The sequence below is a fragment of the Bubalus bubalis genome, chromosome 1, assembly GCF_019923935.1.
Source record: "Bubalus bubalis isolate 160015118507 breed Murrah chromosome 1, NDDB_SH_1, whole genome shotgun sequence".
Classification (NCBI taxonomy): Eukaryota; Metazoa; Chordata; class Mammalia; order Artiodactyla; family Bovidae; genus Bubalus; species Bubalus bubalis.
In genome coordinates this window covers 193,975,700-193,996,644 of record NC_059157.1, presented here as the reverse complement: position 1 = coordinate 193,996,644, position 20,945 = coordinate 193,975,700, and the positions used below count along the sequence as shown (strand labels likewise).

Below are 20,945 nucleotides of genomic sequence, written 5' to 3'. Positions count from 1 at the left end.
CGTTTTTAAAGCACTCTGTAATCCCATTGGGATGTTGGAAATTCAGTCTTATTTCAAGTTTTCCTTCTTATTTCTTCTGTTTCATGGACTTTGATTAAAGGTTAAACAATGGGAAACAGATGAAAGGTTCATTTTAAACTCCAAATTAGTCTCTATTAATTAATACTTTTATGTTGAGATAGATAGTTTAAAAAGTAGGGTTATAGAGGGCATAAATAAGAAAAGCATCTTCCTTCAACATGGGACTAAAATTTGAGGAATGTTAAGACTGCAAAATCCCCCACCCCATTCATGGTTTCTGGGCACTTTCACCTGTGGAACCGCATAATTAGGCAGATATATAATTCAGCATATGGAACGTATGGAAATATTTTGGCTTTTCTTCTGAACAATAATTTCTGGAATTTGCTAGTATGTTGATATAAGGTGATGAGATAATTTTAGGATTTCGTGACTCTCATGCTCAGTCATGGAAACGGCAATTTTAGTGTATGTACAGGATGTAGAAACAGCGTTACTATAGGGGACCTAGCAGTGAGGAGACAAAGTTGAAAGGGGAATATGAGCAATGGCAATGAATAGGTCTTGTCTCCCGGGTTGTTTTGTATTGTTTTTTTTTCTTTCAGTGTTGCCATCGTCTCCTGCCTCCACTCCCCAATCCTTGGTGTTCCCATAGAGACGAAAAAGCCTGTATTTGTACGGAGTGATTATTACTTGCTTGTACAAACTCTGTGATAATCTTTTGTTACTCTAGTGTACACTATTATATCAAAAAGGTGACCCATTCTAATCATATCTGCCAAATAAAAAATCAGACAATATTTAACAAAAAATATTTGGGTGAAATTCAGATAGAAAAACATTGGCACTTCCAGACCATTTTTGTGGACAATAGTGAAGAGTATTTTTGTATCGGGGCAATCTTGAAACATTGAGATTATGGTTGCTGGGTTTGGGCAGTGGGCAGTGTGTTACCAAGAGGGCTTGTGGGTACCTTCCTAGGGTGGGTGCCAAGAGGTAACCCAAGCTTTTATATTCTCTCTCATTTTACCTGGTGAGCAAAGGAGAGTGTAAGTTGGGGCGTGTCCATATATGGGCTCTTTCAGAAGTTGCTCATGATGTTTTTGTTCATCTCCCAGGGCTAGAACATGACCATAGTTACCTCCAAGGATGACTAGGAAATAAATGCCATCTTTGTACTTGGCATCGATGAATCTACTGAAAATTAGGTTTCTGTTAACCAGGAGGAGAGGAAGGCAGATATTAGAGGGCAGTTAGAAGTCTTTCTAACTTCCGTTTGTACTTACTGTTTGTCAGGCTGCTAAAAATTTAGCAGAAGGCCTTTAAGTAGTATAATACATCATGATGGCCCCATTGCTTGCAAAAGTTAAAATCATAGTTGGAAACAGTTATTTTCAGGTAACTCTGGTTTTATTTCGCTGCTTATTCAGTGTCATTAGAGGTAACTTTCTTATGTTATTATAAATCCAGGAGGATTTGGACCTTTTTCTTTGGACAGATTGTTGGAGGCTGTGTGTGCTTCTTTGACCACAAGCCCAGCTTAAGCTTCTGTGACACTGAGGTAGCACCGAAAGCTTTCATTTGATCTCCTGTCAGGGGAGCAGGCTGGTCTTGAAGCCGTGAACCACCACCACCATCACCTCCTGCCCCAGTTAAAGCTTGGCCAGTGGTTCTGTAGAGGAGAAGGAGCTCTGAGGACAAGGAGCAGCAGAGGGAAATGTGGGAGTGGCTTGCTGATAACATCAAGGTGTTTGATGGCCCTGAGGACTCGCCCTCCAGTAATAAAGAGCAAAAACCACGAGAGTGAGCGCTGTTTCCCGGATAGTCTGACATGGCAAGCCACCCAACCAAGTCGGGTTGGAAGAGGTTAATTTCACCCTGAATCCCCCACCCCAGGCTTTTTTTTTTTAACATGTATTTGATGCTTTTGAACTGTGGTGTTGGAGAAGACTCTTGAGAGTCCCTTGGACTGCACGGAGATCCAATCAGTCCATTCTGAAGGAGATCAGCCCTGGGATGTCTTTGGAAGGAATGATGCTAAAGCTAAAACTCCAGTGCTTTGGCTACCTCATGCGAAGAGTTGACTCATTGGAAAAGACTCGGATGCTGGGAGGGATTGGGGGCAAGAGGAGAAGGGGACGACAGAGGATGAGATGGCTGGATGGCATCACTGACTCGATGGACGTGAGTCTCAGTGAACTCTGGGAGTTGGTGTTGGACAGGGAGGCCTGGCGTGCTGTGATTCATGGGGTTGCAAAGAGTCGGACACGACTGAGCGGCTGATCTGATCTGATCTGATCTAACCACGAAATGCATTTTCTACCTGATGGTCAGGGTAACACAGGGTAAATTCTGATTTCGGTTCACTTAGACAATCTTTTTTCCCCCCCTGAGTTATTTCCTGGGAGCTTTTCTTGTGACCAGTTAGCTCAGCTGGTTGGGAAGAGTCCCACCAGGGCCATGGGTTTAGTCCTGCGTCTGGACCAGGGAACCTTCACTGTGTTCCGTGGTCAGTCCTGTGGCTGCAGACCTGGGAAGCCGTTTGAAGATGTGAGCTGCTGCTGGTGGTGGGGTCCCAGACAAAGGGGTGTGGATCGGCCAGTGCTCAGCCCTCCTCACTGCTGGACAAGTGCCTCCAGGTGCTGACTCTGACCTGGTTTGGTCCAGAGCGCTGCACATTTAGTGGAATCTCGTGATAAGCATTGATTGACTGTCAGCCCTAGGGAAGGCAGGAAGGGGAAAACTAGACCTTGGAGCGCAGGCTTAGGGTAACTGAGCCATTATGGTAATTGTGCGGTTGTCTTTTATTTGACCCATAGGTCACTGATAAGAGATTGAAACAACTTAGGTGTGAAGCCAGTGTGTGGTGAGACAGATGAACTCATTCATACTGATTCTCTTTGCATCCTTGTATATATCCTGGATGAACTGGCCACACATGGACTGTTTGTTTTTTATTTGTAAAGAATAATTTAGATTTCTTTGTTGTTGCTGCTGCTGCTAAGTCGCTTCAGTCGTGTCCGACTCTGTGCGACCCCATAGACGGCAGCCCATTAGGCTCCTCTGTCCCTGGGATTCTCCAGGCAAGAATACTGGAGTGGGTTGCCATTTCCTTCTCCAGTGCATGAAAGTAAAAAGTGAAAGTGAATTCGCTCAGTCGTGTCCGACTCTTCGAGACCCCAGGGACTGCAGCCCACCAGGCTCCTCCGCCCATGGATAAGTAGGTTTATTTTCTTACCATTGTTGAAGTCCCTTGATTTTTCACGCTCAAGTTTGCCTTCATCCTACGTGGAGTAAGCATTTATGGAGTGCTTGTTGTATGCCAGGCCCTGTGTTAGGCACTGGGGAGAGAAAGTGGGGAGTGTACTGCCCTAACCTCACAGTGCCCTGGAGGAAGCGGTTCCCAGAGCACACTCAGTTCATGCACACACGTCTGTGCGTCTGTTCTTGGTCTGAGCCTGGGAGTTTGGGCAGACAGAGAGAAGTGGTCACAGCACATAACATCGCGCTGGGTGAGGAGCAGACTGTTCAGTTAAGTTTTTGGAGCAGTTTCTGTATCACGTGTAAAGCTCACTGTCTAGTAGACAGAAACACTGGACCTGAAGATTTCATCACCAGCTAGCTCTGTGACCTTGGCATTCTCACCCTCTTGGGCCTTGCTCACCTCAGTTCTGCAATCTGGGCATCAGCAGCACTCCAGCTCCTCCGAATGGAGTGATCCTGGAGTCAGAATCCTATACCCTACCCACCTTCCTGGCTCTCAGTAACTTCCAAGGCGTTTAGAGGGCCGAAATGGTTCTGTGAACTAGCTTCAGCGTCCTTTGAGGAAACCTTGTATGGGAGACGGTGGACTTTCTCCAAGCGGAGGGAAAGACAAGGAGAAACCTCAAGTCGCTACAACGTATTTGGGGGAAATCGCACAGGGGAGAAGAGCCAGCATCGTTTAAGAAAGATACTGTTTTTTGTGTCACAGTCTGGGGCCAGTCCCAGGTTTTCACCGCTCTGCATACATGGCCCACAACCCCTAACATCTCCTTCCGCCTTTCGCATACGTGTCCCTTTAGCCCTAGCATCTCCTTCCGCCTTCCGCATACGTGTCCCGTCAGCCCTAGCATCTCCTTCCGCCTTCCGCATACGTGTCCAGTTAGTCCCTAGCATCTCCTTCCGCCTTCCGCATACGTGTCCCGTCAGCCCTAGCATCTCCTTCCGCCTTCCGCATATGTGTCTAGTCAGTGCTTAACATCTCCTTTCGCCTTCCGCATACGTGTCCCATCAGCCCAAGCATCTCCTTCCGCCTTCCGCATACGTGTCCAGTTAGTCCCTAGCATCTCCTTCCGCCTTCCGCATACGTGTCGAGTCAGCCCCTAACATCTCCTTCCGCCCTTCACAGACGTGTCCAGTCAGCCCTAACATCTCCTTGCATCTTTCACATACGGGCCCTGTCAACCCCAAACATCTCCTTCCGCCCTTCGCATACGTGTCCAGTCAGCCCCTAACATCTCTTTCCACCTTTCTTCTCTTCTGACTCTGCTCCCCTAACTCGCTCTACTGCGCACCCTCCTCCCCACAAGTGGAGGCCTGAGAGGACAGAAACTGGGCTGGAACTAATTTAATGGCTGAGTGACCTCACAGTAGAGAAACAGCCGGATCCTAATAGGGGTCTTTGTCTACATTTCCACCCTGGCTGGTAGCATGCCAGTCAAGAGTCAAGCTAGAGACACAGGTGGAAGCGATTAGACCTGTCATAAAGTTTGAAAAATTGATTCTGGAGGCGAAGTGAATAGATTGAACTTGACAGTGTTGTCCTAAAGATTCTAAGGGAAAATTCTGTAGTTTAATTTGAAATCCCTTGATTATTCATTAGCTTTCCAGATGGCTTTTGTTGATGTTTTACATATTAATGCCTGTATTGTGTTATCGGTGTACTCTTAATGTGCACATAGGTAATGAGCAAGGGATAAATACGTTGGTAAGTGTCCCAAATTAATGGGATGTTAGCCTAATTGTGAAATAAAGGGTTTTAAAGAAGTTGATTGCTTTGAAATAAATTAGCGTGAGCTGCTTTATGGGCCAACTTGGTACTTTTAAAGTGAAAATTATTGGAGAATTTCAAGAGACCTTCATTTTAATGTTTACTTCTAAATTAACGTTTACACACTCCAGCCTTTGACTCCGCTGGTCATGACTGAAGAGTTACTCTAGCCAATTCTCTATCAAATGCTTTTGTTTTCTTGGTCTCAACTCAACACCTGAATAAGTTAGCCTTTCACATGCGAAACTCCTGGAATCAAACGATAAAATGGTCTATTGTTTTCCAGAAATGTTTCCATGTTAATTGTTAGTGTTTTGGGATGTTTAGTTTACATTTTTTAACTGATTTTATTTTTCTCAGTAGAGCAAACTTATGATGCTTGCCATTCTGTGATAATGACAGCGTGTTCTATTTAGATAGCATTTTCATTAGAACATTAGAACTTCATTAGAACTTTTCTGCCTCTCTCTCTCCATGTTGAACAACGTTTAACAACCTGAAAGGTCCCCACATTTTACTGTATAGAAAAGCGAGACTGAAAGTGACCATCAAGCCGATACCTTGTTGAGTGATGAAACACTTCAGGGACAGTCTGCTGTGCTTGGAAGCTCTTTCCCTGGACCCTCCTCCAAACTCAAAGCACAGTCTTTTGCATGTTCTCAGTGGTGGGTGGCAGTCTTAATCTTTCAAGGGTATACCAGACTTTTTGGTAAACCTAGATCCTGTGGTGAGCGTCCCTTGGTGGTTCAGATGGATTAAGAATCCACCTGCAATGTGGGAAACCAGGATTCGATCCCTGGGTTGGGAAGATTCCCCCGGAGGAGGGCATAGCAACCTACTCCAGTGTTCTTGCCTGGAGAATCCCCATGGACAGAGGAGCCTGGCTGTTTGCAGTCCACGGGGTCACAGAGAGTTGGACTGAAGCACAGCACAGCACAGCACAGACCCTATGTATTTCCAGAAACTGCCTAGGTTCCTGTGCTTACTCACTTCCCATGACTGAGGATCGAATATCTTGGTTGACCTAGGGGCTTAGAGCTTAATGTGGAATATTGCTGCCCTGGGTTGGAATTGCAGGTCCACCATTTGCCGCATGAGTAACCTCAGGCAAATCAGTAACCTTTCAAGCTTCCATTTCCTTGTCTATGTGGAGTAGCTGGTAATAGTCTCAGCTCTTGAACTTCTCTTTTCTTTCCCAGTTCAACCCCTCAGCTAATTTCTCTTCAGCACCAGCTGTGTGCAGGACTCCACACTAGGCTCGGGGACCCAGTGGGGAATACAGTAGATGTGGGACTTCCCTTCCAGGAGCCCCCATTCAGCTCCAGCATAGGGTGAAGATGTATGTAAAATGTCTGCTAAGCTCTTAGTGCATAGCTCATGTTGTTGAATTCTCATTATTCCTTAAATTTTAGATATGATTCCTTTTTTGACCAATGCATTCTTCCGGTGGCGGTGCTGTGAGCATCAGTGAAGCAAATCATTGTCAGCTTGACTTGAGTTCTTGATGTGTGTTTCCTTGGGGTGGAGTTTTTACTGAAGATTTTGACAATTTTTTCTCATTGTACCAGAAGCACAGTGGCTCCTCAGTGGTTATTGTTTTGCAAAAAATGTGTTGTTTGAGTTCAGCTTTTCTGGAAAGATGAGAAAACATAGTTGATTCTTTATGGTTCCCTTACAACATGTGTAGCCAGTTCACTCTCTCGTTTTTAAATCAAACTTTCTCTTTATTTAAATCTTAATCCTTACGATTATTTGACTTAATTGACTCTTGTGACATATGAAAATGATAGTCAATTCAAAAGAGCCAAAACTTGAACAGTCTGAAGGTATTTATTAGTCCCATGGGTTTGCCTTGTGTATTATCTGTATCTTCCTCCAGACCTGTTGTGTCAATCAGAATGCATGGATTTGATACTGTTTCATTCTCTTGATTTTCCTCAAACATCTCAGATATTTGTTCCTCTGCAGAATTGCTTGATTTTATACTATATTTTATTTAGTATGAATGTCTCTTATTTGTTATATTTAAACCACTAATAAAGTACCACAAAAGATGACACAAGGTAAAGCAAGGTTTGGGGCTAGAAAAGGCAATAAATGTGACAAAAGTTTTCTTTTTTTAATCTCAGTCCAGATTTTTTTTTTATCCTTATAAATTATTTGCTTTGTATTGGGGTATAGCCAGCTAACAATATGTTGGTGTATGGGAGAAACCAATACTATATTGTAAATCGATTATCCCCCAATTAAAAATAAATAAATTTATTTCTTTAAAAAAAAGCAAACTCCAGTGAAATATCACCTCCCTCCAGCCAGAATGGCCCTCATCCAAAAATCCAGAAATAGTAAATGCTGTTGAGGGTGTGGAGACAAGGTTGGTTGGAATGTAAATTGGTACAGCCACTATGGAGAACCATATGGAGGTCCCTTAAAAATCTCAGTCCAGATTTACCTTAGGTAGAAAACCAAGAGTTTTGACTGTAGTTTAGAAGGGAGTTGAGTCTTCTGATGCGTGGGATGTTTTCTGCTATCGTTGTAAAGTGCAAAGGAGTTATTTGTTAGCAACAGGGCCATTTAGATGATGTTAGGGCATCCAGAGTGAGCTTGTACCCTGGGCCAGCATGGGATACTGAGGGCAGAACAGGCAGTGGAGTTTCACTGGCTACTGGCCTGGGGCAAATTTCATGACTTCTCATTGTAAAAAAAAAATGGCTAAACGGTAGTGATGCCCATTCAGGAGAGCCAGTCATGTCTCAGAGGTCAAAGGGAAGCATAAACAGCCTGTGGGACAGCTTCTGACGTGGAACAGGTCAGCCAGCAAGCGCTGGTTTAAAACTCCTCTCTGCCTGTCAACTAAGATGAGCGCTTTTCTCATATGGAGACGGCCACCTCTCTGGAAATAGCAAAAATGAAGATTGAGGATATGATCCGAGGTTCTAATGCAGCAAGAAATGTATGACAAGAAAATAGCATTTTAAAAACTTGATTATATAGCAGTATGGCTAGACCTTGAGGACATTATGCCAAGTGAGGTCAGTTAGACAGAAGAAGACAAGCACTGTCTGATATCACTTGTATGTGGAATCTTAAAAAAAGCCAGACTCATAAACACAGTAAAGAAGTGGTTATCAGGAGCTGGAGGGTGGAGGTTTGTTTCTTAAGGATAGAGATTTGCACTGAGTAGAGATTTTATGTGCAGTATAGTGGATGTAGACAACAATATTGCATTATAATCATCAGACTTGCAAGAGACCAGAATCTAATTATTCCAACCACTAAAAAGAAATGATAATTAGGTCACATGATTGAACTGCTAATTATTGCTGCAGTGGCAAGGATATTACAGTATATAAATGTGGTGAATTAACATGTGCACCTTAATTTTACATTGTTTTATACCTCAAATATGTGATTAATTTAAAAACCTCTCTAAACACAGAAAACCCACAAAATTCAGTTTATGAATTAACATTAACTCCTGTGTGGAAAAGATTTTAAATATCATTAGAATTTAGTGTTCATGATAATTGCAGTGTGACTGCTTACCTGTGTGTATGTGATGAGAAGATGAAGGCTGAGCTCTGGGTTAAAAAACTCATCTTGGTAAAAATCGGTGAATGCATTGGATAATCAAGCAGATGTTTTTCTTTTCCCCTTTTTAGCATCCCTCTCCCCTTCTCCTGTTTCTCCCCTGACTTGGCTTTGTGAAAAACTTAGAAAAACTTCTGTTTTTCTTTCAAATAAAACACTTACCTGTTCTGGAGGTGAGGGTTGATTTGCTTTCATCTGGCCCTTTAAAGTCTTCTGCACACTTACCATTTGGCCAGACGCCCTTGGAGCTCTGAAATACTCTCGTTTCTGCATCTTTGTTTTGGACAGAAGCATGTTCTGTTTCTGCATGAGGGGTATTCCATCACGTCGAGATCCCAAACACCACATTTTTTCTGCGTTGCACAAGGAGTCATTCATCATTTTCATTTTTTGTTTGGCTCTCCCACAGGAGTATTCAAATTAGCGAGAAGGAGAGTGATGAAGTCATTGCTTGGCAGGGAGGTATTTCCTTGAGATGTGAGAAGGGTAGAGAAGACAAGAGAAGGGGAAGGAGTTACGGTAAGGTCTGCACTCACCTCTTTTTCTAGAGGTCACCTGGATGCCAATGGGGTTTTCACCGTTAAAATTAGATCATGTGAGTACAGAGAACTTACTTCAAAATGTAAGTAACGGTGAACAGTGTTGAACGGTGTTCAACAACCCTGGAAACTTGGGCTGAAACTTTGTGCCGTTTTGACGTACTATCTGTGTGACGTTGGGTAAAGCACTCAACCTCTCTGGGCCTCTGTAAAAGGATAAGGTTGTAGTAGATCCACAGCTTCATTTTCTTTCCTTTTCAAAGCCAAAAACCCCCTTTAAATGAAATATCCTGCTGTGCAGATGGGACTGGGAAGTCTTATTGGAGTCTAGGTTCCCAGTGCATGGGTGTCAATGTGTGCAGCTTCTCAGTCAAGTCCGTGGCCGCATGCACTGTAGCCCACCAGGCTCCTCTGTCCCTGGGATTTCCCAGGCAAAAATACTGGGGTCGGTAGCCATTGCCTTCTCCAGGGGATCTTCCTAAACCAAGGATGTCTCCTGCGTCTCCTGTGTTGGCAGGTGGATTCTCCACGGGTGTCAAGACCACTGGCCAAAAACCTTTGCAATGATCACTCAGGCCCTGATGACTGGGGAGTAACTCTCCCACATCTTATATCTAAATGGCAGGCTGACTGGTTGGTCTATTTATACCCAGCCTCATTCCAAAAGGATTTAAGGCAATGGAGACATAAGTTTTTCTCTTTTGAGGTAAATTCTTTCAGCCTTCTGCAGGAGATTGGACTGTGTAATCAAAGTGGATTACGCTATGTTTCTTTGGTTGTTTAGATACCACGTCAAAACCTATGTGTATTTTTCATAACACTCAGCATCATTCAGTGTTTCCTGACTTCTCCAGACTAATAAACATGGTAACTGAGTAACTGTGGCTCCCTTCTGGAACCCAGAGAAACCTGGGTAGGTTGGGTGCCCTTGTTAAAATTAAGCAGCTTTTGTCCCTGGGGCTGATTATCCAGGTGGTTATTCAGATGTCTCCAATTAGTTGTTGTTCAGTCACTCAGTCGTGTCCAACTCTTTGCGGTCCCATGGACTTCAGCACCCTAGGCTTCCCTGTCCTGTACTGTCTCCTGGAGTTTGCTCGGAGTCATGTCCATTGAGTCAGTGATGCCATCCAACCATCTCATCCTCTGCTGCTCCCTTCTCCTCTTGCCCTCAATCTTTCCCAGCATCAGGGTCTTTTCCAGTGAGTCTGCTCTTTGTATCAGGTGGCCAAAGTATTGGAGTTTCAGCTTTAGCATTAGACCTTCCAATGAATATTCAGGGTTGATTTCCTTTAGGATGGACTGGCTTGATCTCCTTGCTGTATAAGGGACTCTCAGGAGTCTTCTCCATTGCCACAATTCAAAATCATCAATCCTTCAGTACTCAGCCTTCTTTATGGTCCAACTCTCACATCTGTACATGACTACTGGAAAAACCATAGCTTTGACTATATGTACTTTTGTTGGCAAAGTGTTGAATGGTATTTGAGAGGAAAAGTCTCTGCTGGAACTGCTTCCATTTCAAACACCCAGACTCTAAGAAGGGATAATACCATGGAGTAGAGAGCTGTGGTGGGTGTTCCTCCATTCACAGAAGCCTTAGGAGTGGGCAGGGAGGCGCAGTGGGTGGGAGGCAGTGGTGGAAATGGCAGAGGAGGAGCTTGGCAGGTTTGCAGTTGTCCCAGGTGAGGTCTTGTCTAACATTTCAGATTTTGAGATTTCATTAAAGCTTGTTTGGATCACAATATGTAGAAACTGTCCTGAATAGGAGTGTGGGTCACATTTACTTGAACAATGGTGGGGAGTTTGAACTGGAGGATTTAAACAAGTTGTCGCTTCCTCCCTTCTTTCCTGGAGTTTCAAATTTGTAATCTTTAGTCTCCATCCTACTTCTGAAAAGATGCTGTGGCACCTTCTCTTTTAAAAATTTAAGCCAAAGGAAATGTCATTTGATTTTTGACGTCCTTTGTTACCTGCAGAGGTGATATGAGAAAGTTGGTTGCTGCCAACCAGGGTTGTGAATCTAGAATGTGGAGCTCGTCTTACAGGAAATCGGTTTTGGTTTAGAAGGTCATTTAAAATGCTTCCTGTAGGTTTTGGTTTAGGTTTGGCTCCCTTCTGCTCCCTTGCCTTGCCTTCTCATCTCTTCTTTTTGGTGCTGTGTGTAAGTGCCTCCCAGGTGTTCAGGGTCCTTAGAGGTCTTCTTGGAGAACTCCCTCTAGCTGGGTAGAGACAACTCATCCTTGTAAGATTATAAGATGGTAGGCAGTTTCACTTTTTTCTGGCACTTGGAAAACTGCCATGAAACAGACCAACACTTTTCAGCATGGAGTTTTCATCACTGGGATAGGATGAAGATTTGACATCCCTGGTGGCTCAGCTGGTAAAGAATCCGCCTGCAATGCGGGAGACCTGGGTTTGATCCCTGGGTTGGGAAGATCCCCTGGAGAAGGGAGTGGCTACCCTCTCCAGTATTCTGGCCTGGAGAACTCCGTGGACTATTCCATGGGGTCGAAAAGAGTCAGACATGACTGAGCAACTTTCACGTTCACGCCTGAAATCAGACCAAGAGTATGTCACAGAACTCTTTGATCTGAGAGATGTCCGAATTCTCCAGGCCAGAGTACTGGAGTGGGTAGCCATTCCTTTCTCCTGGGATCTTCCCAACCCAGGGATTTAACTTTGGTCTCCTGCGTTGGCAGGTGGATTCTCTACCAGCTGAGCCCCAAGGGAAGCCCCAGAATACTGGAGTGGGTAGCCTATCCCTTCTCCAGAGGATTTTCTCAAACCAGGAATCGAACCGGAGTTTCCTGCATTGCAGGCAGATTCTTTACCAACTGAGCTATCAGGGAAGCCCCGGCTCCTTAGTTCTCAAACACCCTTTGCACTGTTTTGGGTGTGTCAGAGCACCTGATGGTGACCAGACTCCTTCCATTTGTTCAGTTAATGGATATGTGTTGGGTTCTTGTAACTTGGGGTAGTTCATTCCAGTCATCTTAGCATAGTGCTGTCTTCCAGGATGGGTCTTTTAAAACCCATCTCATTTCAAAAAGGAAATCTGGCCATGAATCCAATTTCTCCCAAATGATAGTTAAGATATTTGTTAATTAGGTAAGATAGTTTAAGATATTTAAAGATAGTTAGTATGACCCTTTTTAATCCCCATGCCATCTTTTCTCTAAGCATCTTCCTTAATAAACATTTCTTTATATCTCCATTGTTGTTCAGTCATTCAGTTGTGTCTGATTTTGTGACCCCGTGGACTGCAGCACACCAGGCTTCCCCATCCTTCACTATCTCCCAGAGTTTTTCAAGCTCATGTCCATTCAGTCGACGATTCCATCCAACCATCTCATGCTCTGTTATCCCCTTCTCCTCCCACCTTCAACCTTTCCCAGCATCAGGGTCTTTTCAAATGAGTCAGTTCTTCACATCAGGTGGCCAAAGTACTGGAGTTCAGCTTCAGCATCAGTCCCTCCAATGAATATTCATATCTAATTTCCTTTAGGATGGACTGGTTAGATCTCCTTACTGTCCAAGGACTTAGCCATCTTTGGTGCTCAGCCTTGTTGGAGATCAAAGCTTTGGGTCTGAAGGACCAGAAACCTTGATAGAAAGCCAGTCATGGTGCATAAAACTACTCTATTTTATTTTTATCAAAATATTTTTCAACTATAAGAAGAATTCTTATTCATTATAGAGAACTTGGAAATGCAGTAATTTATAATGAGATGAAAATCATCTCTTATAAAAGATTATATTAACCTTTTGCTGTATCCACTTATACTAGTCTTTTATCCTCCTACACACACTTGTAAAATTGTGATTATATTGTGTATGAAATAAACGTTTCTTACTTAATCAAATGGCCTAAAAATATCTTTTTCATGGGCTACATATAGGTTGATCATAATTTATTTGCACAGTCTCCTATGAATGCCTTGTTGTTATTTTTCATGTTTTCCTGTTATAAATGATAAGCATACTTTTTGAGCCAACAGATTTATACAAAACTGTTAGTGACCCCATTGCAGTATTTTTTTCCTAGAGGATAATTGGAAAATTATAAAACAAAAGCAGACATAGAAGTTGAACAGGATGAGGCAAGTAATATTTCTTATTATTCATAGTATTTTATCACTGTCATATAATCATTTTACATTATTTTATCTTTTGTCCACAGAGATGTTATGCTTTAGCAGTAATAATAGCTGACATTAATACGGTATTTACTCCATGGCAGGTAGTGTGCGTTTTTCCTCTTCAGTCTTTACTGAGACCCTATGAAATATAGATTCTATTATACTTCCCATTTTAAGAGATGAGGGCACTATTGATTCTCTTGTGCTCAACTGGCAAAGAATCCGCCTGCAATGTGGGAGACTTGGATTCGATCCCTGGGTTGGGAAGATTCCCCTGGAGAAGGGAAAGGCTACTCACTCCAGGATTCTGGCCTGGAGAATTCCACGGACTGTATAGTCCACGGGGTCGCAAAGAGTTGGACATGACTGAGCGACTTTCACTTGCCTAGAGAATTTAAATGGCTTGATCAGAGCCACATAAAGAGTTAAGTGGAGGAAGCAGCACTTATAAGATTTGTCTCAAGCCTTAATTCTTAGCCCCCAATACTGTATTAGACCTCTAACAGATGTTTTGCTGAAATCCTAATATACTGTGCCCCCCACATTTCTAACATGTACTTATATACTAATTTTGTTACAGAAAGAAATCAGACTCGCTGGCATGTCTAATTTCTTAGTGGTTTTCTAAAAAAAACAACTCGAATCTGCCATAATTATACATATATCTTCTACCTCCTTTGCCTTCTTCCTCTGTCCCCATCCGATCCCTCCAGCTCATCCCAGAGTGTAGACAGGGCTCCCTGTGTTACACTGCAACTTCCCACCAGCTATCCATCTTACATCTGATAGTATATGTATGTTGATGCTACTTTCTCTATTCGTCCCTATTGTAATCTTTAGAGAAACCACTAAAAGCATGACAAAGCGTTATATCCGATAAGCCAATAGATAAAATATCCAAATAATCTAAAAGAAGGCAGCAAAAAATAATACAAAAGATAAGAAAGGAATAGTGAAACAAAAAAATAGAAAGGAAAAAAAAAATGAACAAAATGGTAATAAACCATCATTAAAGGATAATGGACTAAGTCAGAATGGACTTTTAAAGAAATAAGCAAGACCTGAGCATATATTGTCTTTGAGAAACACTTTAATTATAGAGACAGATAGGTTGAAAGTAAAAGGATAAGAAAAGATATACCTTTCTTATAAAAGGATAAGAAAGAAATGACTTTGTTAACATCCAATAAAGCAGACTTTGAGACAAAGAATTAGGAAAGCAAAAGAAGGATATTTCAGAATGATAAAAGCGTCAATTCATTGAACAGATATAAAACAGATTAGGTGTGTGTTCACCTAATAAGAGAGCTTCAAAACACATGTTGCAAAAATCAACAGAGTTAAAGAGAAAAATACACAAGTCCACAATCATTGTTGAAGAATTTTACACCACTCTTTTAATAGCTAATGAAACACCTAAACAAAAATCATGAAAGACAGAGGATCTGAGTAGCACTGTCTACCACTTGCACGTAATGGGTGTTTATAGAACGCTCCCCCCAGCCGACTTCATGTTCTTTTTAGGCGCACATGGTATATTCACCAAGGGAGACAAAACAAGTCTCCGTGAAAATAAAGTGAAATCACATAGAGCATACTCTCTGTCTACAATGGAAGTAAATTAGAAGTTAGCGACAAAAATGTATCTAGGAAGATCAAAAGTATTTCAAAATTAAGTAACACACATCTAAATAATCTATGGATCAAGAAAGAGATCCCAAGAAAAAGTAGAAAATATTTTGAGATTAAGGAAGATCTCAATAAATAAAGATACCATGATCATGTATCTGAAGATTCAACGTTGTTAAGATTCCAGTTTGCTTTTAAATTGACTTATAAATTCAGTTGCAAATTTAGTCAAAACCATAGCAGGAGCTTTAGTAGAAATATATGAACTGGTTATAAAATTTACATAAGAATGTAAGAGGTCTACAATTGAGAAAATAACTTTGAATAAGAACAAACTTGAAGTCATATGTGACTTTTAAGATATACTGTAGATCTGTGATAAAGTTGGATGATATTGGCATTAATTAAAAAAAAATAGATCAGTAGAGCAGAATACCCCAGGAATAGACCTGCCCTTAACTGGCCATTTGATTTTTGATACAGACATCCATGCAATCCAGTGGAGAATGGAAAGGGTTTTCAAGAACAGTGCTGGCATATTAGATATCCGCTCATATAGGAAAATAAATGAGTCTTGACTCCTACCTTGCATCATACATTAAACTTGGTTTGAGATGAATCATAGACCTTCACACAAAAGCTAAAATTATAAAGCTTTTAAAGGAAAATAAAAATCTTCATGACCTGAGAGTGGTCAAAGGTTTCAAAAACTGGTTAGAGAAAGCAGTAATCATTAAAGAAAAAAAAATTGATAAACTACACTTCTCAAAAATGAAAATATTCTGCTCATCAAAAGATACTAATAAAAGATGAATACTCAAGTCACACTGGGAGATAATATTTTCAAAACGTATATATTATAAAAGCTGATGTTGCCAATGTTATAAAGAACTTCTACAACTCAGTAACAAAATGACAAACAGCCCAATTAAAATATTGGAGCAATACTTCACACAAATAAGAATGCCAGCAGCCAGATAAGCACATAAACATTTCTCAACATTTTGTGTCTTAAGAAAAATGCAAATTAAAACCATGAGATATGCACACCGACCAGAATAGCGAAAAACCACAATAAATATTGGCAAGGTTATGGAACAACTCACAGTTCCCAAACATCACATCATTGGTGGGAGTGTAAAATTCTATGACCACCTTGACAAAAAGGCCTGGCTGTTTGTTTTCTAAGAGCAAACATGCATTTTCCTTCTGACCCAGCAGTCTGACTGCTAGTTGTTTACCCAACACAAATGAAAGTATGTGTCTGCGCAAAAACTTGTCCGTCATCATTCGCGGCAGTTTTATTTGTAATAGTCAAAATCTGGAAACAACCCAGAAGGCCATCAGCAGAAGAATGGATAGGATACACTGTAGCATATTCATACAATTGAATATTCAGTTCAGTCGCTCAGTCGTGTCCAACTCTTTGCGACCCCATGAATTGCAGCACGCCAGGCCTCCCTGTCCATCACCATCTCCTGGAGTTCACTCACACTCACGTCCATCGAGTCCGTGATGCCATCCAGCCATCTCATCCTCTGTCATCCCCTTTTCCTCCTGCCCCCAATCCCTCCCAGCATCAGAGTCTTTTCCAATGAGTCAACTCTTCGCATGAGGTTGCCAAAGTACTGGAGTTTCAGCTTTATCACCCAAGGCTGATCTCCTTTAGAATGGACTGGTTGGATCTCCATGCAGTCCAAGGGACTCTCAAGAGTCTTCTCCAACACCACAGTTCAAAAGCATCAATTCTTTGGCACTCCGCTTTCTTCACAGTCCAACTCTCACATCCATACATGACCACAGGAAAAACCATAGCCTTGACTAGACGGACCTTTGTTGGCAAAGTAATGTCTCTGCTTTTCAATATGCTATCTAGGTTGGTCATAACTTTCCTCCCAAGGAGAAGCATTTTTTAATTTCATGGCTGCAGTCACCACCTGCAGTGATTTTGGAGTCCCCAAAAATAAAGTCTGACACTGTTTCCACTGTTTCCCCATCTATTTGCCATGAAGTGATGGGACCAGATGCCATGATCTTCGTTTTCTGAATGTTGAGCTTTAAGCCAACTTTTTCACTCTCCTCTTTCACTTTCATCAAGAGGCTTTTTAGTTCCTCTTCACTTTCTGCCATAAGGGTGGTGTCATCTGCATATCTGAGGTTATTGATATTTCTCCTGGCAATCTTGATTCCAGCTTGTGCTTCTTCCAGCCCAGCGATTCTCATGATGTACTCTGCATGAAAGTTAAATAAGCAGGGTGACAGTATACAGCCTTGACGTACTCCTTTTCCTATTTGGAACCAGTCTGTTGTTCCATGTCCAGTTCTAACTGTTGCTTCCTGACCTGCATACAGATTTCTCCAGAGGCAGGTCAGGTGGTCTGGTATTCCCATCTGTTTCAGAATTTTCCACAGTTGATTGTGATCCACACAGTCAAAGGCTTTGGCATAGTCAATAAAGCAGAAATCGATGTTTTTCTGGAACTCTCTTGCTTTTTCCATGATCCAGCAGATGTTGGCAATTTGATCTCTAGTTCCTCTGCCCTTTCTAAAACCAGCTTGAACATCTGGAAGTTCACAGTTCACGTATTGCTGAAGCCTGGCTTGGAGAATTTTGAGCATGACTTTACTTCCGTGTGAGATGAGTGCAATTGTGTGAATTGTGCGGTAGTTTGAGCATTCTTTGGCATTGCCTTTCTTTGGGATTGGAATGAAAACTGACCTTTTCCGGTCCTGTGGCCACTGCTGAGTTTTCCAAATTTGCTGGCAAATTGAGTGCAGCACTTTCACAGCATCATCTTTCAGGATTTGAAATAGCTCCACTGGAATTCTGTCACCTCCACTAGCTTTGTTCGTAGTGATGCTTTCTAAGGCCCATTTGACTTCACATTCCAGGATGTCTGGCTCTAGGTGAGTGATCACACCATCGTGATTATCTCGAAACAGACCAAGAACAGACTACTGATACATGCATCAACTTGAGCCAGTTTTGAAAATTTTATGCACAGTCAGGGAAGCCTTCACAAAATAGTACCTGCTGCATGCCTCCATTTTACAAAGTTCTAGAACCAGCAAGTCTATTCTGTGGTGGGAGGAGCTCAGAAGACTGATTGTCTTTGGGGGATGGGGTGGACATCAGCTGGGAAAAACCCACAGGAACACTTGACTAATAGTAATTTTTTTTTTTTTTTAACAAAACAGGTAAAATAGGTGTATACATTTTCCAAACCGCAGCAGATCTTATAATAAATATCATTCCAGATAAATTTTATATAAAAATGAAAATACTGAGCTCTAGTTAAGTGCTGGCTTAATTATCAAGGAGGGAATATCCGTAGTTCATGCTGGAATGCATAAAGTAATAAGTGGGCAGATAGAATATTAATGGTAGACTCACTCTGGTCCTAAAACTTCATATTTGCTGTAACATATCATATCAGTATTTTTAAATTAATTTTTTATTGCCGTGTAGTTGATTTACGAAGTTGTGTTAGTTTCTACTGTACAGCAAAGTGAATCAGCCATACATTTACATATATCCACTCTCATCTAGATTCCATTCCCATATAGATCATTACAGAGTATCGAATAGAGTTCCCAGTGCTATACAATAGATTCTTATTAGTTATCTTTTATATATGGTAGTGTATATATGTCAGTCCCAATCTCCAAGTTTATCTCCCACTCCTTTCCCCCTTGTTACCATAAATTTGTTTTCTAAACCTGTGACTCAATTTCTGTTTTGTAAGTAGGTTCATTTGTACTATTATTTTAGATTCACATATAAGTGATATCATATGATATTTGTCTTCCTCTGACTTCACTCAGCATGACAATCACTAGGACCTTCCATGTTGCTGCAAATGGCATTATTTAATTCTTTTTAGTGGCCCGAGTAATATTCCGTTTTATGTATGTACCACATCTTCTTGATCCATTTCTCTGCTGATGGACATCTAGGTTGCTTCCATGTCCTGGCTATTGTAAATAGTGCTTTAGTGAACAAGGAGTTGCATGTAACCTTTAGCATTATGGTTTTCTCTGGTTGTATGCCCAGTGGGATTGCTGGATCATATGGTAGCTCTAGTTTTTCAAGGAATCTCCTTACTGTTCTCCATAGTGGCTGTACCAGTTTACATTCCCACCAATGGTGTAGGAGGATTCCCTTTTCTCTACACTCTCTCCAGCATTTATTGTTTATATATTTTTTTGATGATGGGCATCCTGACTCCTGTGAGGTAATAGCTTATTATAGTTTTGATTTGCATTTCTCTTAACAGTTTGTGATGTTGAGCATCTTCTCATGTGTATGTCTTCTTTGGAGAAATGTCTGTTTGGACTTTCTGCCCACTTTTTGGATTGAGTTGTTTGGGTTTTTGATATTAAGCTGCATGAGCTGTTACCAATATTTTTATAACAAGTAAATTACTGTGGAAGATTTTAAAAAATATCCATGATAGTATATTTTAAATGATTTTAAATTGATGAAAACTGGATCTGTGTAACCTCTCGGTATCCCCAGGTGTATGTCAAAGCCACATCATAAAAGGAAATATATGTTGTTTCCTACGTACATACATTTTTCTTCTTTCTTTTACTTGAATCCTTACCATTTTTTCCCTTGAACAGAATGGCTTTGAGGTACACGAAAAGTATGCAGTTAAGACTAAAGTGTTACTTTTTGTGACTAGCTGAGTTATTTACTCCTTTGGTATTGGGTATTCTCAGTACTAAAATTTAAAATAAAAATCACAGTCTGTATTCTCATTTTCTGAAATCCCAGTGGTCTAATTTCTTTCTATTTATGCCCCTAGTGAAAATATTTAAAAAATCTAAATTTGTCTGCACATAAAGTTTTCATTTCTCACACCTCATATCATCCCGCCTGCTGTCTTGGCCTTTACAAGTGTGTGTGGAATAGGAGGCTCCCTGCTGGGCACCCCGAGTGTCTCAGGGTTGCAGTAAAGTCTTTGACCTCCTGTTAAAATGGGAAGATGTAATTAGCAGTGTTCTCATTATTTAAAATATTCTCATTACTGTATATTCTGATGTAATTTTACTCCATAATTGCTCAAAAGAACCTCTCCAAGGCTCTAGCCAGAGGTGGAGGGTAGGTGCCAATTTCTCTCCCTAAGATGCTATTTTCCAGACCCTTCTGCCCGGGTCCCTTAAAACTGTCACAGTGAACCCGCGAAGAGTTAGCTTTCTTTTCTTAGTGTTTGGATTTTCGTCTTCCGTATCTCCGGCTCATGCTTTTACTGAAGAGTCTTCTTGTCATTCAGTCCTTAAGATGTTTTCCCTAATGTGATATTTTGTCCTGATGCCCCTCTTTAAGTTTCTGCTTATTTTTTAGGGGTAATTAATAATCATCTGGGTAGGTATTTTAAGAAATGAGAAGGAAAAGTTTGCTCATAGGATAATACCTTAAAAAAAAAAAAAAAGAGCTACTGTCAATAGCTGCTAGCCATGAGAGCGTAACAGTTGCATTTGCTAACACTGTGTACGGTGCCCACTGGTAAGAACTTCTTGTATATTCTCTTCTACTGGTCCGCACGCCCCTCTGGTAATAAGGAGCCTCGCATGCATGTATACGCGTGCTGTGTCACTCAGTCGTGTCTGACTCTTTGCGGCCCCATGGACTATAGCCCGCCAGGCTCCTCTGTCCGTGGGATTCTCCAGGCAAGAATACTGGAGTGGCTTCCCATGCCCTCCTCCAGGGGATCTTCCCGACCCAGGGATGGAACCCGCATCTCTTATGTCCCCTGCACTGGCAGGCGGGTTCTTTACCACTGGCGCTGCCTGGGGAGCCTGCTGTGCATCTAAGGAGCCTCACAGATCCAGGTGCGAGCTTCTTGGAGGGGCCATGGGTTTGAATGGAGGCCCGTGGTGGCCAGAGGCTGTGCCCCTTACTGCAGCCCTGGGGAGAAAAACAAAAGCTGCCGGATCTTGCCACTGACAGTTCTTCAGTATCAGTTTCTGGCGTCTCTTAAATGAAAA

The 20,945-nt window shown here is 41.7% G+C and overlaps 1 protein-coding gene across 4 annotated transcripts in view; it reads left to right on the top strand.

Annotated features, from left to right (window-relative positions):
* The window catches only part of HLCS (holocarboxylase synthetase), a 215,374-nt gene that overhangs the window by 83,182 nt on the left and 111,247 nt on the right, over positions 1-20,945 (top strand). The gene's annotated exons all lie outside the window — the stretch shown is intronic.